General features: G+C 29.3%; 1 protein-coding gene across 1 annotated transcript in view; it reads left to right on the top strand.

The window, feature by feature from the left end:
- Positions 1-1302: 1302 nt before the first annotated feature.
- Positions 1303-14449, top strand: part of Agpat2 (1-Acylglycerol-3-phosphate O-acyltransferase 2) — a 79664-nt gene continuing 66517 nt past the window's right edge. The window contains exon 1 of the mRNA XM_065501175.1: positions 1303-1321. The gene's annotated coding sequence lies outside the window, so the exon portion shown is untranslated. The remainder of the gene's footprint in view (positions 1322-14449) is intronic.

The following is a 14449-nucleotide window of genomic DNA, read 5'->3' as shown; positions in this document are numbered from 1 at the left end:
GAACTACTACTACTCTGTGATGGAGGAGAGAGCATGAAAAGGAATAAATATGTTTGTTATTGTTATGATTCAATGTAGAATACAGTGTATAATACACCGTATAAGTAGTAATTGTGGAGGTTTTTTTTTCTTGTTGATATTTTGTTGTTGCTGTTTTGCTTAGTACATATCATCAAGAGACAGACATGCTCTCTGGATTGTGAGTTTAATTGAATTTAATTCAGTTTCTTACTGACTTTTGGTCCAACACCACTCGCTTGTTGGTGGTGGTGTTGTCTGTCTATTTTATCTATAATCCGAACAATATCTATTCAACTGTCTGTCTATATCGTCAATTGACTCGACTGCGTTTTTCTAAAGCACAATTTTGTATTATTGTTATTATTTTTTTTTGTAATTTTTTATATGAAGATGGTCACCGACTGATTAGTGACCTTTTTCCCTCCTCCGCCCATTCAAAAGAAGGCGTACTTACCTACACATACGCGTTAAATAACTAAGTAAAAATAATTAAATTTTTGTACGAAATAATAAATCACAAAGAAATGCTTAAAAAATTTTAATTAAAATTGTTGGTTTTGTGTCATGTTAAATGCTAATTAAAACACATTTTTTTAATAATTTCCAACGAAAAGAAAATTTATATTTCATAAAGTGTAATTAAAAAAAACAAGAAAGGATGGTGATAAATTTGTGAGAAAAGTTATACTGTAAAAAAATACAACTTTTAGAAATGTTCTATGTTTAAAAAAAAGAAATATTAATAGTTTTTATTACAGCAAATAACAAAAAAAAATAAACAAAAAAGAAAATAAAAAACATAATTTGTATTTACATACATGTAACAAAACTGCAAAAAATTCGCAGAAAATCATTTGTAGTTTCTATGAAAAATAATAACAAATTTATTTGTCAATAAATAAAGGGAAAAATTATGTACATGTAACTCCAGAATAGCAGCAGCAACAACAAAACCAAACAATATTAACAACACAAAAACCACAACAATAACAGCTAATATAGACAAACTGACACATGCATTACATACTTACATTCGTACATATGTCATACAAATATAAATATAAATGAAAATATTAAAATAAAAACAAAATAAAAAAATACCCTGTTACACTTTACATACTAAACACTCACTCATTCATATATACTACGTACGTACATTTATACATATGTACGTACATACATTTAGGAAATTTACATAAATTTTTTATTAAAGACAACAAACAAGTAGCAATAAAATTTCTTTGGTTTTATTTATTTTTCCAAAGGATATTAAAATTTTAATTAAAATCCAAAACACCAGGTGAGTGTAAAATGTCTTTTTTATTTATTTATATATGTATTACTCGTATGTATTGGTATTTTAAAGTTCGGTGCAGTTATTTGAAAGAATATTTTGATTCCAAAACTAATTTCTTGGATTTTAAGGATAACCAGTTAAAAGTTAATGTTTTTGGTTTAATTCTAAATATCTATCACTGTTATCTTTCTACTGTTATCTTTCTACTATTTCATAATACATCCGGGTTTCGTTGATCCTATATGGATCATAGTTTAGGTTCATTGGGCGTTCTTTAAGCATCTTAATTGAGTTCATATGTATTTGATTCCATTACATTACCCGAGCGACAATTCAGGTCCATCAATTGATACGCATTGTTTCCATACTAAACCAACCAGATTCTCTGATGAGTAAGGAGATGGGTCCTATTATACGTGATATAGGTTAGACACGGTGTCTTCGTTAAACAGTAAGCTCCTGTCCTGTTATAGTTGATAACAATAACTTAATCTTGCGATGGAATCCAAAAACTAATATCGTCCTGTCAACATGTCGACCTAGCAATAGTACATGTAGTTTCATTAGATCACCAATTTAAACAAGTGATTCAGAATATGCCAGGGAAGAAGTCAATCATCTAATCTTCCCCATAGAATATCACGATATTCCGTTCAGAAACGGCCTGTATTCTTCGGCTAACCTAGATGTCTTACGCCATCCGTTTTGATCACATACCATAAAATGAAGATGCCGCCGTCAACCCTATTCAGCCTCTAGAAGCTATCACTATACAAGATAAGTGTGGATAATTGCAGCAGTTGGCATTATTATGGATATCTTCATAGTATTTCAAGATCTTGGCATGTTTAGTGTACTGTACCTCCAGATTTTAGCATCACCTCAGAGTAGGGAACCGAATGTATAGCCATCAAATATACTGACAACTTATCGTAAATGTTATCACTGCTGTTATCAGAGTAACGAGATGGATTTCACTACAGCTTTGAAGATACAATTGATACTTATCTGTCTAATCGTGTCAATTCCACTTTTCTATTAATATAGCCACATTTGCCCATTCTGAATGTTCTATCTATTATAATTCCAGAAACTTATCTCTATCCATAATTTTAAATATCGGAGAAAAACAGCCACTCAACCCGCACTGCCCGATATCGTATCCAGAAATTTACCTTTTGACCAATAAGAAGCAAAGGGCCTCAACAAATTAGTTCCAGTTATTTATAGTTGATGCCATATGTTCCAAACTTCTCCTTACTGTTTTACCTTTTGAGCAAGCTACATGTATGAGAAGGTGGACCAATATGTATAATTCATTGAGGGATTTAATCCTCTACTACATATCGTGTATTTCGATATGTAGTGGAACGTGTTCACTACTGGATCACAGTTGGGTTATTGATATGGTATTGGGCCCAAATTGTTGTGATATCGTCGTCTTAATATCACATATCGGCTTTGTCATATTCATACTAATATATTTAAAGTCTTTTTTCACCTTCCTCAAATTTGCGACTATGTTCGTGTGATTTTATAAACTTATAACGGATACAGGACTCATCCCTGGTGCTTTAAGTTTTCATAATGAAATGCGCGAATTTCCATAGAACTCCTACATTTCCACGTCAGACGGTTCTACGTACCGGAATGATGGAACAAAGATTTTCGGCCAAGGGCTGTAAAACCAGCAACAACAATATAACTCCTAAATTATACCAATCAGTTTACATCCATGGTAGGCGTTCATATTGTTCAGGTTACGATGATTTTCGTCCAACAACCCGAATGTGAACAAAAGAGCGTAATAGAGCGTAAAAATACACACAATTCATTCAGTTTCTTGATGTTGTTGTGGATATTTTATTTTTTACCCAAAAGAGCACACAAATTAAATGCCTCTTTTTGCCTACCAATGGTTTACATGGAACACCTTAACAAGAAATGACTCGGAATGGACAAGTGTGACTGAATCGATTGTTCGATAATTACTCGAATGCTGTTTGTGTGATCAATGTATGACTTCTGTGTTCGGTTTGTTTATTAACAGTTCTTCATTTTCCATGTCGCATGACTGCCTTTACCCATAGTTCATGAATAATGTTCTTTACTTTTAGAATTCCAAGGATTCTTTGAGGCATTCTTGTGTCCGATATTGTTATACACAATATCACACAATAAATTTTAACGCTTAATGAAATTGGATAAGTAAAGATTAACACTAGGTCTCACGAAATGTAGCTTCTCCACTGTTGTAGAGTAATATGGGTTCGAAGGGACAGCCGGCATTATTATGTAATTCAAAGTCAGAAATATTCGCGAAGAGTTTCTCAATTTTCCAAAGAGCTTCAAAGAGCACGAATGTCTCACAAGAGTCCTTGGAGTTGTTAAGAATCCCAAATTGATATGGTGGTCGCTTCATCAATCAATAGCATACAGAAGTGATCTTTGCAATATTGAGCTAATATGGCTACCCATAACACTTTTCAGGTTAGAGTTGTTTGACCCTGCCAGGACATCGAAATCTTTCATCAACAACAAAATATTTCCTCGTTTTACGATGGATATTATTCCAGTCAGGTGATTGTAATAGTTCTCATTCACAGTCATATCGGTCAATACTGTGAGTGCGTAACAATGTAAAATCTCTATGGGCTACAAATAGTTAGCTATTTTACCTAAATAAATTAGAGTTTATCCATCACAAATAGAATTGGAACTTCTTTTTTTTACATAGACCAATGCATGCTAATTTATATCTTACGTCCCTACATATCTATACAAGTTTAAAAGAGTTTCAGCCAGATGTTCAGCATTTCACCAGTATGTATCTTTATTCACAACCTATGATTACAATTAATATAGCTTCCCAGATGCTGTTAATTTTTTATTAAATTTTGTTATTGAAAATTATATGTAGATTTCCGATATACAATAAGTTATGTGGACCTCGAGTAGCTGTTAGTAGTATTCAATGAATCATGATCTTTCTGTGGCAGGTTATTATGATTGTTCCTTGTTTCGGTATTCCCACCATTTAGGGATTTAATAGCAGCTTAAATAGCATCATAAATTCGAATATCTCTGTCATAGGTTTAATTTTTATTAGCTATTTCCAAGTTCATAATAAAGCGCAAAAATGTTCAACTTTTTCTTAAATATTTTCAATCTAAAACTCTCGCCAATGAGAGAGGAATATTGTCTATTTTCGGTAGGTAAAGATCTTTTGCATCTTAAGTAATTTATACAATATATCAGAGACTCTTTTAAATATATTAAAATTTCGAACTATTCTCCATATGGGCAATTCCACGAGATTGACAAGATTTGCTATTATAAAATTGTTTATTGAAACCGAATGTATATTTTCTATTCATTTTTTTAGTTTTTGTATACATATATTTATAGAATATATATTGTTTTATTAAAATAAAAAAAAATTTGTCACGTACGGTATGTCACGTATGATATTAAATTTTATTTATTATAAAATCATCGAAAGATTGTTTTTATTTAAATATGATGCATTGTAAAGGAACAATATTTCGTTTAGTGTAAGAAATTAAAAGAATACATAACGCCTCCCACGATTCGAAAATGTTCGCATATTTCTATATGTACCTCAAAATGACTTCCGTTTTATGTCACGTACGATATACCCTTATTTCGCTCGATATTTTGGACAACAATGTTTCGAAAGAACTTATTATTTTTACAAAATATAGTACCCTCTGAATGGAACATATGGACCAAATTATTTTTCAGATACTCTTATTTTTGCAAAATCTATTCCACTCTATAGGCGTACAAATGTCACGTACGATGATATGGAATTGCCCATATATGACTGATTCAGGAAATATCAACTCTTTGGATATAACAAATTTATAATTAATTTAAAAAATTATTTTCTAAATAACAAGTACAAATCATTATATATCGTCACCTTAAATGCAAACGGACGTAACTACATTTTTATTTTTTTTTATAGGAGAAGCAAAAAAAGTTATAAAATCGATAATAACAATTTTGTTGAGTATGAATTTCTTTAATAAAGTTGTAATTTTTGATCGCAGAGGTCTAAAAATTTGCATGAACATTAGAGTGGCAGCCGATTTTTTTTTTTTAGATTTCAAAGAGTGCCGGGTGGAATATTGTGACACTAGGTCTAAATGTTAAGTGCTGAAAATTTGAGCCAAATCGGTCAACGATTTCTGGACGCGCATCGAGGTCAAAGTTCAGATATATGCAAAATTTTACTATTTATATGGAATAAACAGGTGAAACTCGTTAAATTTTTGCATTGTTTTCTAGAAATGTATAGAGCTATTTATATTAATGAATATTACATTAAAAAAAATTTTTTGGAAGTTAACCCTGCATCTCCTTTGGGTCAAAATTACCCAAAAACTGTATTATCGCCAAAATTCGGAAAAAATGCAAATTTTTCAGATATTTTAAAAATTTTGCTACTAACTAAATACTTTTGCAATTGAATGCAAAATAATCGAAATTTTTACGTAATTATCGTTGTAATGAGATATAAATGACATAATTTGGTTAAAAAATGTTAAAGTTATTACAAATTCGCCAGACCATTAACGTGTTTCAGGCCACTTGAACAAAAAATTTAGGAAAAAAAATTAACATATTTCGAGAAAAATTAAAATAAAATCTAATTTTTATTTAAAATATATCCGTATTTACTTGTGTATGAGTTTTTTTCTTCGTAGGATACCGTTAACCTATTCGAAGGTATGGCCAAAAAAAAATTTTTTTTTTAACGGCTGTTTCAAATCTCCATTTTCAAATTTTTAAAAATTTTGTTAAACAAATTTCAGATTTTTTCGATCATCACATTGGGGTTTATTGAGATCAAAATAGGGAATAAAAATATGAAAAAATTATGTCAATACCTCTTACAGTTTTTCCGTACCTGCGATTTAAATTTTGCGATTTTCAAGAAAAACAAATTTTTTGTCCATATTTAGGCGAATGAGTCCAATTTTCTTAATGTTATAAATTTTAAGTAAAACCTATTAATAATATTATAGTCCTTGTAATTTTAAATATGGTGTGAAAGTTTTACTAAAATCGGAAAACGATAACCTTAAATCGTGAAGGTCAAAGGTCAAATTTTTTAATATTTGGAATTTCTAATGAAAAGATAGCGAAATGTTATATATTTTTGGGCAGATTTTAATGCAACTTAAGGAAAGTATAACATAAAGTCCAGAATTTAAAATAATAGCACAAAAATGGAAATTAACCCTTAGCAGCACTTGGGGTCCAAATTACCCTCAACTTTTAAAATCACGAAAAACACACCCATTTTGACCCCAAGTCCTCTTAAAGGTTAAAATTAATTTTTGCACTGTTGTTGTAAATGATAGACCTCAATATATATTTTCCTCAAGTTTCATGAAAATCGGCCCAAAAATATATAACATTTCGCTATCTTTTCATTAGAAATTCCAAATATTGAAAAATTTGACTTTTGACCTTCACGATTTAGAGGTTATCGTTTTCCGATTTTAGTAAAAGTTTCAGAACATATTTAAAATTACAACGACTATAATATTATGAATAGGTTTTACTTAAAATTTATAACAGTATGGAAATTCGGCTCATTCGCCAAAATATGGCCAAAAAATTAGTTTTTCTCGAAAATCGCAAAATTTAAATCGCAGGTACGGAAAAACTATAGGAGGTATTGACATAATTTTTCCACATTTTTATTCCCTATTATGTTGACAATAAATCCCCAAGTGATGATCAAAAAATTCTTAAATTTGTTTAACAAAATTTTTAAAAATTTGAAATTGGAGTTTTGAAACTGCCGTTAAAAAAAATATTTTTTTTTGGTCATACCTGCGAATAGGTTAACGGTATCCTACGAAGACAAAAACTCATATACAAGTAAATATGGACATATTTTAAGTAAAAATTAGCTTTTATTTTAATTTTTCTCGAAATATCTTAATTTTTTTCCTAAATTTTTTGTTCAAGTGGCCTGAAACACGTTAATGGTCTGGCGAATTTGTAATAACTTTAAAATTTTTTAATCAAATTTTGTCATTTATATCTCATTACAACGATAATTACGTACATATTTCGATTCTTTTGCATTCAATTGCAAAAGTATTTATTTAGTAGCAAAATTTTTTCAAAAACTGAAAAATTTGCATTTTTCTCTAATTTTGGCGATAATACAGTTTTTGGGTCATTTTGAACCAAAGGAGATACAGGGTTAATTTCCAAAATTTTTTTTTTAATGTAATATTTATTAATATAAATAAATCTACATATTTCTAGAAAACAATGCAGAAAGTTAACGAGTTTCACCAATTTATTCCATATTAACAGTAAAATTTTGCATATATCTGAACTTTGACCTCGATGCGCGTCCAGAAATCGTTGACCGATTTGGCTCAAATTTTCAGCACTTAACATTTAGGCCTAGTGTCACAATATTCCACCCGGCACTCTTCAAAATTTTAACAAAAAATTTTTTCCATACAACTGATTGTCACTCTAATGAACATGTTGTATTATAAAAATAACCATAATCAAACAAAAACTCGATTTTGAATTTTTGTGTAATTACGTCCGTTTGCATTTAAGGTGACAATATTCAGCTTGTTAAAAAATATTTAATTAATTTAATAGCTGTGTATTAAAATTTTAAAACTAAAAGGTTTTAATATTTGTTGACAACCAGCAATCATTTCTCCTTATTATTACTAGACATGCATACATCAATCCATCATATCCTAACACGTTTGGTTATCCTGTTTGTGTTAACATGAGGGTTGCATATTTATTTAAATTTTAAATAAATTCCCTTAATTTAAATTAATTATTTAAAGGTCTGTTTATATTCCCAACATAATTAATTTTTTTTTTTTTTGGTATTACTTACATGCACATCTGTTGTTATGTTAATATTACACCCTCTTTTCACCCACGAAATTGTCCTTATGGGCTTTTTTATCTTTTTGTATTGTGTGTTTTACAAGCAAGTCTAGATAAAGTTAACCAAATTAATGATACTTTTTTAAAACTTCTTTAAAAGTATAAAATGCATAATAGTATATAATTGTGTATATTATATTGATTTGTATAATGGTTTTAGGATCGATAGAGTGACATGCAGAGAATATTATTTGGGGTATTCACACGGTCTGCTATTAGTCATATTATCATAATGTCCTAATATATTATAATATGTAATTGTTCTTGTGTTTTAAACAAAAAAAGTATTATTTTATGACAACATAATAAACATAGTTCAATTAGTTTTATTAGTTTAGAACCTTTTTGTTTGATACACAAGCAAAATTTGTTAAAACAGTCATAATAAGGTATGTGATGAAAAACGATTTAGATACAAAAACGATTTGAAAACGACAAAAGGTGTGATGTGTTTATTTGAATCGTTTTGTCATATTAGTTTCAAATTCGAATTTGTTTAAAAGGTAATTTATCAGAATTAAATTTTCACTTTAATTAAGGTAAACAAATGGAGAGTTGCTTATTTTGTTGTTTTTTGTTATAATAATGATACGGAATGAAACAAAAATTGAATATCAAATCAATCGAAATTCATCACACCTAAATCGTTTTTGAAATTGATTTCAGTTTTGAAAACGATCGTTTTTCATCACATGCGTGAATATATTAGGACATTTTATTGTCCTTTACATATGTTTACATTCAATTATATTGTTACGTTTTAACCTTTTCAAAACGTTTGGTTTATTTCCTTTAAATAAACCGGATACTTTTGATTGCAAATAAAAGTCGTTTAGTAGTTTGAAAATTGTAACAAGTCTTTATTTATTTAAAATGTACAACAACAGAATTAAATAGTCACTCAATGTTTTTTATACACGTTTACAAATTCTCAGAAATACAGACACAATTTATAATGTACACGAATTTACTTGAAAAACACAACACACTTTAAGGCACTCAGTTGATGTTTATTCGAAAAGCGTCTCTGATAAACTCACTAACGACTGAAACCTCTGCCACTATTTATAACACTGCATTACCATCTAGAAAGCTCTATTTCGACAGCGTTGCCAACTTACGATCAATGGTCAACTGAAAGCTTTTATTTAATAATGCCCACAGATATGTTACAGTTTGCTATTACAGCACTGTTATTTGAAAGCATTATGCTACTTTTAAATCAGCCCTTAAAATCGTTATATTTGAATTCAAGTACAATTTCGTAACAATATGTATGAAAATACCATAAATCGGCTGGATGGTAGGTCAGGCCTATGAAGCCTTACTTCTTCTCTTTTCGAGATAAAGTCTTACAATATCTGGATAAGAAATATACAAATTAGGTTTTGAAGAAAGATGGTTCCAAGGCCGAATATATTTATCTATAGGATCTAGAATCAAAGGCAATGTCTATAAGATCCTAGAATCAGAGGGCAAACTTTTATTGTCAAGGAAATATAATATATCTGCTAAGATATAAAATATTAGCAGCTTTTCGATCAACTAGACTCCATTACAGATGTCTACCTTTGGTATTAATTGATTAATAATAAAATAAAACCACTTGTTCTTAATAAAACAAAATTCAGTAATTTAAACATGAAATTTTAAATCATAAATGACATTTAACAGAAATAAATGTCATTCGCAATTATTTCATTGATTTTGATAGCTAACGTATGTGTTTAAATATGTCAATAAAAGTTTTGTGAAAAATCATTAAAGCATACAAATAAAAATAGTTTATTCGGTCAAGGTTGCTATTTATGTATATTAAAACCTTACATTTGCCACAATAATAAATACATTGTCTTTAATATAATACACTACTAAATGTAAAATGAATCAATGATTCGTATGTATTTATTTGTTTCTTTTTTTTAATATTTTGGAAAATACTGGGATTTATCTTGGTGATCATTTGTCCTTGGGAAATCAACAAAGGCCATTTTGCTAATCGAAAATGCCCAGTGTCATCCGGCGGAGAAGGACGTTATATATGAGGATGGATTTATTTTTGTGGTATACATGCCACCAAATGTGTATCCAATTATCCAACCGAATGAGTTTTTAAAAGGATTAAACCTAAAAGATGGCACTTCTATTCTAATGTCTCTATACTGTAGATGACATTGGAGAATGGAATAATATTGAAACGGTGCTTTCCAATACCGATTAAAACGATTTTAGTATCAGCACAGATAATGAAGATAATGATATTGATTGAAGTGCCATTAGAAAATGAATACTTTACAGCAACTCAAATTTTAATTTTTAAAATATTGTTACGTTTTAACCTTTTCAAAACGTTGGTTTATTTCCTTTAAATAAACCGGATACTTTTGATTGCAAATAAAAACCGTTTAGCAGTTTAAAAATTGTAACAACTCTTTATTTGTTTAAAATGTACAACAACAACAGAATTAAATAGTCACTCAATGTTTTTTTTATACACGTTTATAAATTAGCAGAAATACAGACACACTTTATAATGTACACGAATTCACTTGAAAAATACAGCAAACTTTAAGGCACTCAGTTGATGTTTGTTCGAATAGCGTCTCTGATAAACTCACTAACGACTGCAACCTCTGTCACTATTTATAACACTGCCATCTGCACTCTAGATTTCTCTTTAACTGTCGCAGCAAACAGCGTTGCCAACTTACGATCAATGATCAACTAAAAGCTTTTATTCAATGTTAATAATGCCCACAGATATGTTACAGTTTGCTATTACAGCACTGTAATTTGAAAGCATTAGGCTACTTTTAAATCAGCCGTTAAAATCGTTATATTTGAATTCAACTACAATTTCGTAACAATCAGGCATGTGATGAAAAACGATCGTTTTCAAAACTGAAATCAATCTCAAAAACGATTTAGGTGTGATGAATTTCGATTGATTTCATATTCCATTTTTGTTTCATTCCGTATCATTTATTAGCAAAAAACAACAAAATAAGCAACTCTGCATTTGTTTACTATGAAAAGTCTGTTGAAGTAAAATTTTGTAAATTATAAAAAATATTTATCTTGAAAATTAAATGGCATTCGTTCTGACGGCAGCAGTACTTTTATTGGAAGAAGAGCACACGAAAGAGAATGTGAGAAGAAAGCAATTGCGGGATAATTCAAATCCACTGGATTTGCCAGAGGACATGTATGTAAAACATTTATTTTAAAAGTGCAGTTTCTAATTTTTAGCTTATATGTATGTAGATTTATTCAGTGTTACCGCTTGAACAAAGAAGGATTTGTAATGGTGCTAAATATGATTGGTCACGATCTGCCGCATTCCTCAATTTCGTTGACATTGCAGTTGGCGGCAGCACTTAGATTCTTTGCAGAAGGTGGCTTTCAAAGGTCTATTGGAAACAATGCATCGTTCAACCATATCAAAATATTTATTAACTATTTATTAACTGCAAGTTTATTTTAGTTATACTTTTTTCCACCCATTTACATCACGTATCGGGGGACCCAAGCTATTTAACTCTGCTGCCAGATCCTTCCACAAATTTTCAATATCAATTTTATCGCTTCTTGTAAAACCCTTAGCAATATCGACGTGACTTTGCATGAAGTCAATAAGTGCGTCTTCCTGAGAATGAGAATTCTTGTGTTGGCCCCTGGAAAACCCAAATATAAAATACATACATATATTTAATTTAAAAAAAAAAATTTACTTACATTTCCTTGTTAATTTTTCAAATGGCGAGTTAAAAAAAAAACAGCTAACGCACGGTTGCTTTAAAAGCAATTTGAAACAGATATTATAACTTTACATCACATAGCAAAACAATAAATTCACTTTGAAACAAATTGGAAATTGAAACTAATATGACAAAACGATTCAAACAAACACATCACACCTTTTGTCGTTTTGAAATCGTTTTTGAATCTAAATCGTTTTTCATCACATACCTGAATATCTTAGTTTTACATAAATTTCGTGGTTTCGTGTACAAAACAAAGATTTGTTTGTTCCTTTGTAAAAATATAATAAAATATACAATTTTAACATAAAATTTTATGAAGTTTTTATTATTTTTGCATTTTTGCTTTGCATTAATTAGTTCACTCTATCCCGACTCCACTGAATTTTTTGAGATTATTGCGAAAAATTTTAAAAATACATCTGAATGATAATTACAAAAGTTTGGTTTGAAGAGCCTTTGATAATGTCTGGGCCGAGAACTATTGTATATATTAAATATATAAATGTATCCATGGGGCACTAAAACTTTATGAAAGCTATTACAACAATTCAAAGTCACAGCATAGTGCGCCATTTACCGGGCCCTATTATTACTTTATCCTGTGATGGATAAAGTGCAAAGTACTATGATCAACAATTATTTATTGCTTCAAATTGAAACAGTATTCCATATGGTTCCAACAGAACGGTCCTACTGCAAACTGACTTATTGAAGGATGCTTTGCCGATTTTGGAGATTTGCATCGCTAGATTTTAGCACCTCAAATTTCTGTCTTATGAGATTTAGAAAGTCTTTGCTTCTCCTGTAAAGTTTATTGTTATACACTTAAGACATTTTCGAGGTTATGGCTCGAATTGTTTTCCTATCCCAATAAATACCCTTCACCAAAGAATACTTTAAGATAAAGATTGAAAACAATTTTTGGATGAAGAAAAATATTTGGTTAAAAAATTTCTTTGGTGAACAATAGTTTTTCCCGATTTTGACAAATTTTCGGTCCGAATTTCTATGAAATGCTTATCGTTAGATATTAGGGTATTCAATCGATTAACCGTTAATCGGTTAACCGATTAATTTTGTACGGTTAACTGTTCGAATAATTTGAAATTACCGATTTTCAAATAACAAATAAACCGATTAATTTGTGTCGATTAACCGAAATTCCTTTTTTTTTTGCACTTTAAATATGTTTTTTGTATTTATTTTTCCGTTTCAATTCAAATACAAATTTCATATTAAAATTAGATTTTTTTTTGAAGATTGAACATCATTTTGAATAAACATGATTAGTGAGTATGTATAATAACTGACATATTTAATTTACATGTATTTGAAACTTTGTATTTACATGTATAGACGAAACTTTTTTTTGAATTAGTCTTTTATCATAACTAAACGAAACTATTAAATTAATCAAAATCTAAAACAATCCAAAAAGGAATATTCTTTATCATGCTTTTGATTTCTTCAACATATACAATCAGCGAGATTATTTCAGAAGATCTCACTAAGACCCTAAAAAACTCACACATCGCTCATTTGCTGCAACAACGTCATAATAAAAAAATTCGTTTCGAGAAAAACGTTTTTGAATATTTCATGACATTTTAATATTTCTTAAATCAATTTTCAACAAATCATGCGATTTCAGAAATATAAATAGTAGATGTTAATATCTTTCTAATCTGTATTTAACCTAAATATTTATTTATCAAATATACGAGAAAACATGAATTTTCATTTTGAAAATTCAATTAATTAAATTAATAACAGCTCGTATTTTGTAGTACTCAGTTCATAAAACACGAATTTTGAGTTATGACGTTGTTGCAGCAAATAGGCGATATGTTTACAAAAATGATCTCAAATACCTTATTTGCTGTTTTTAATGTTTTTGTACACAAAATTCGTTGTTGTATTTTCAATTTAAAATGAAAATAGAAATTATTCGGTTAACCGAATAAACCTAAACCTCGATTAATTATTTGCTCGATTAACCGATTGAACCAGAAACCCGATTAATTGAATACCCTATTAGATATACATATTGTATATGTTAATGACTTAGTAATCCAGATATACAGGTATGTTCTGCAAATCACATTTTATAAAAGTGGTTTGAAATCACATAAAAGGTGTTCTGTGCACATAATTTTGTGATTTTAAAACGTTCAGCAAAGTCACTAATGTTTTCAAATCACTTGGTTATTACTGCGGCTACTACATGGAAAATATTAAAATAAATTACTTAAGTATATTAAACAATATGTCCTTTATTAATTTTCTTAAAGAATTACTTGTTTTATTTAAAAAAAAAACACTTAAAATTTAATAAAAATCTAGAGACACCTATTCTGTTGTAAAAAGTTTTTTTGCTTGTGTGATTTCTTTT

This window comes from Calliphora vicina, chromosome 2 (assembly GCF_958450345.1).
Source record: "Calliphora vicina chromosome 2, idCalVici1.1, whole genome shotgun sequence".
Taxonomy (NCBI): domain Eukaryota; kingdom Metazoa; phylum Arthropoda; class Insecta; order Diptera; family Calliphoridae; genus Calliphora; species Calliphora vicina.
This window is presented reverse-complemented; position numbering and strand designations above follow the sequence as displayed.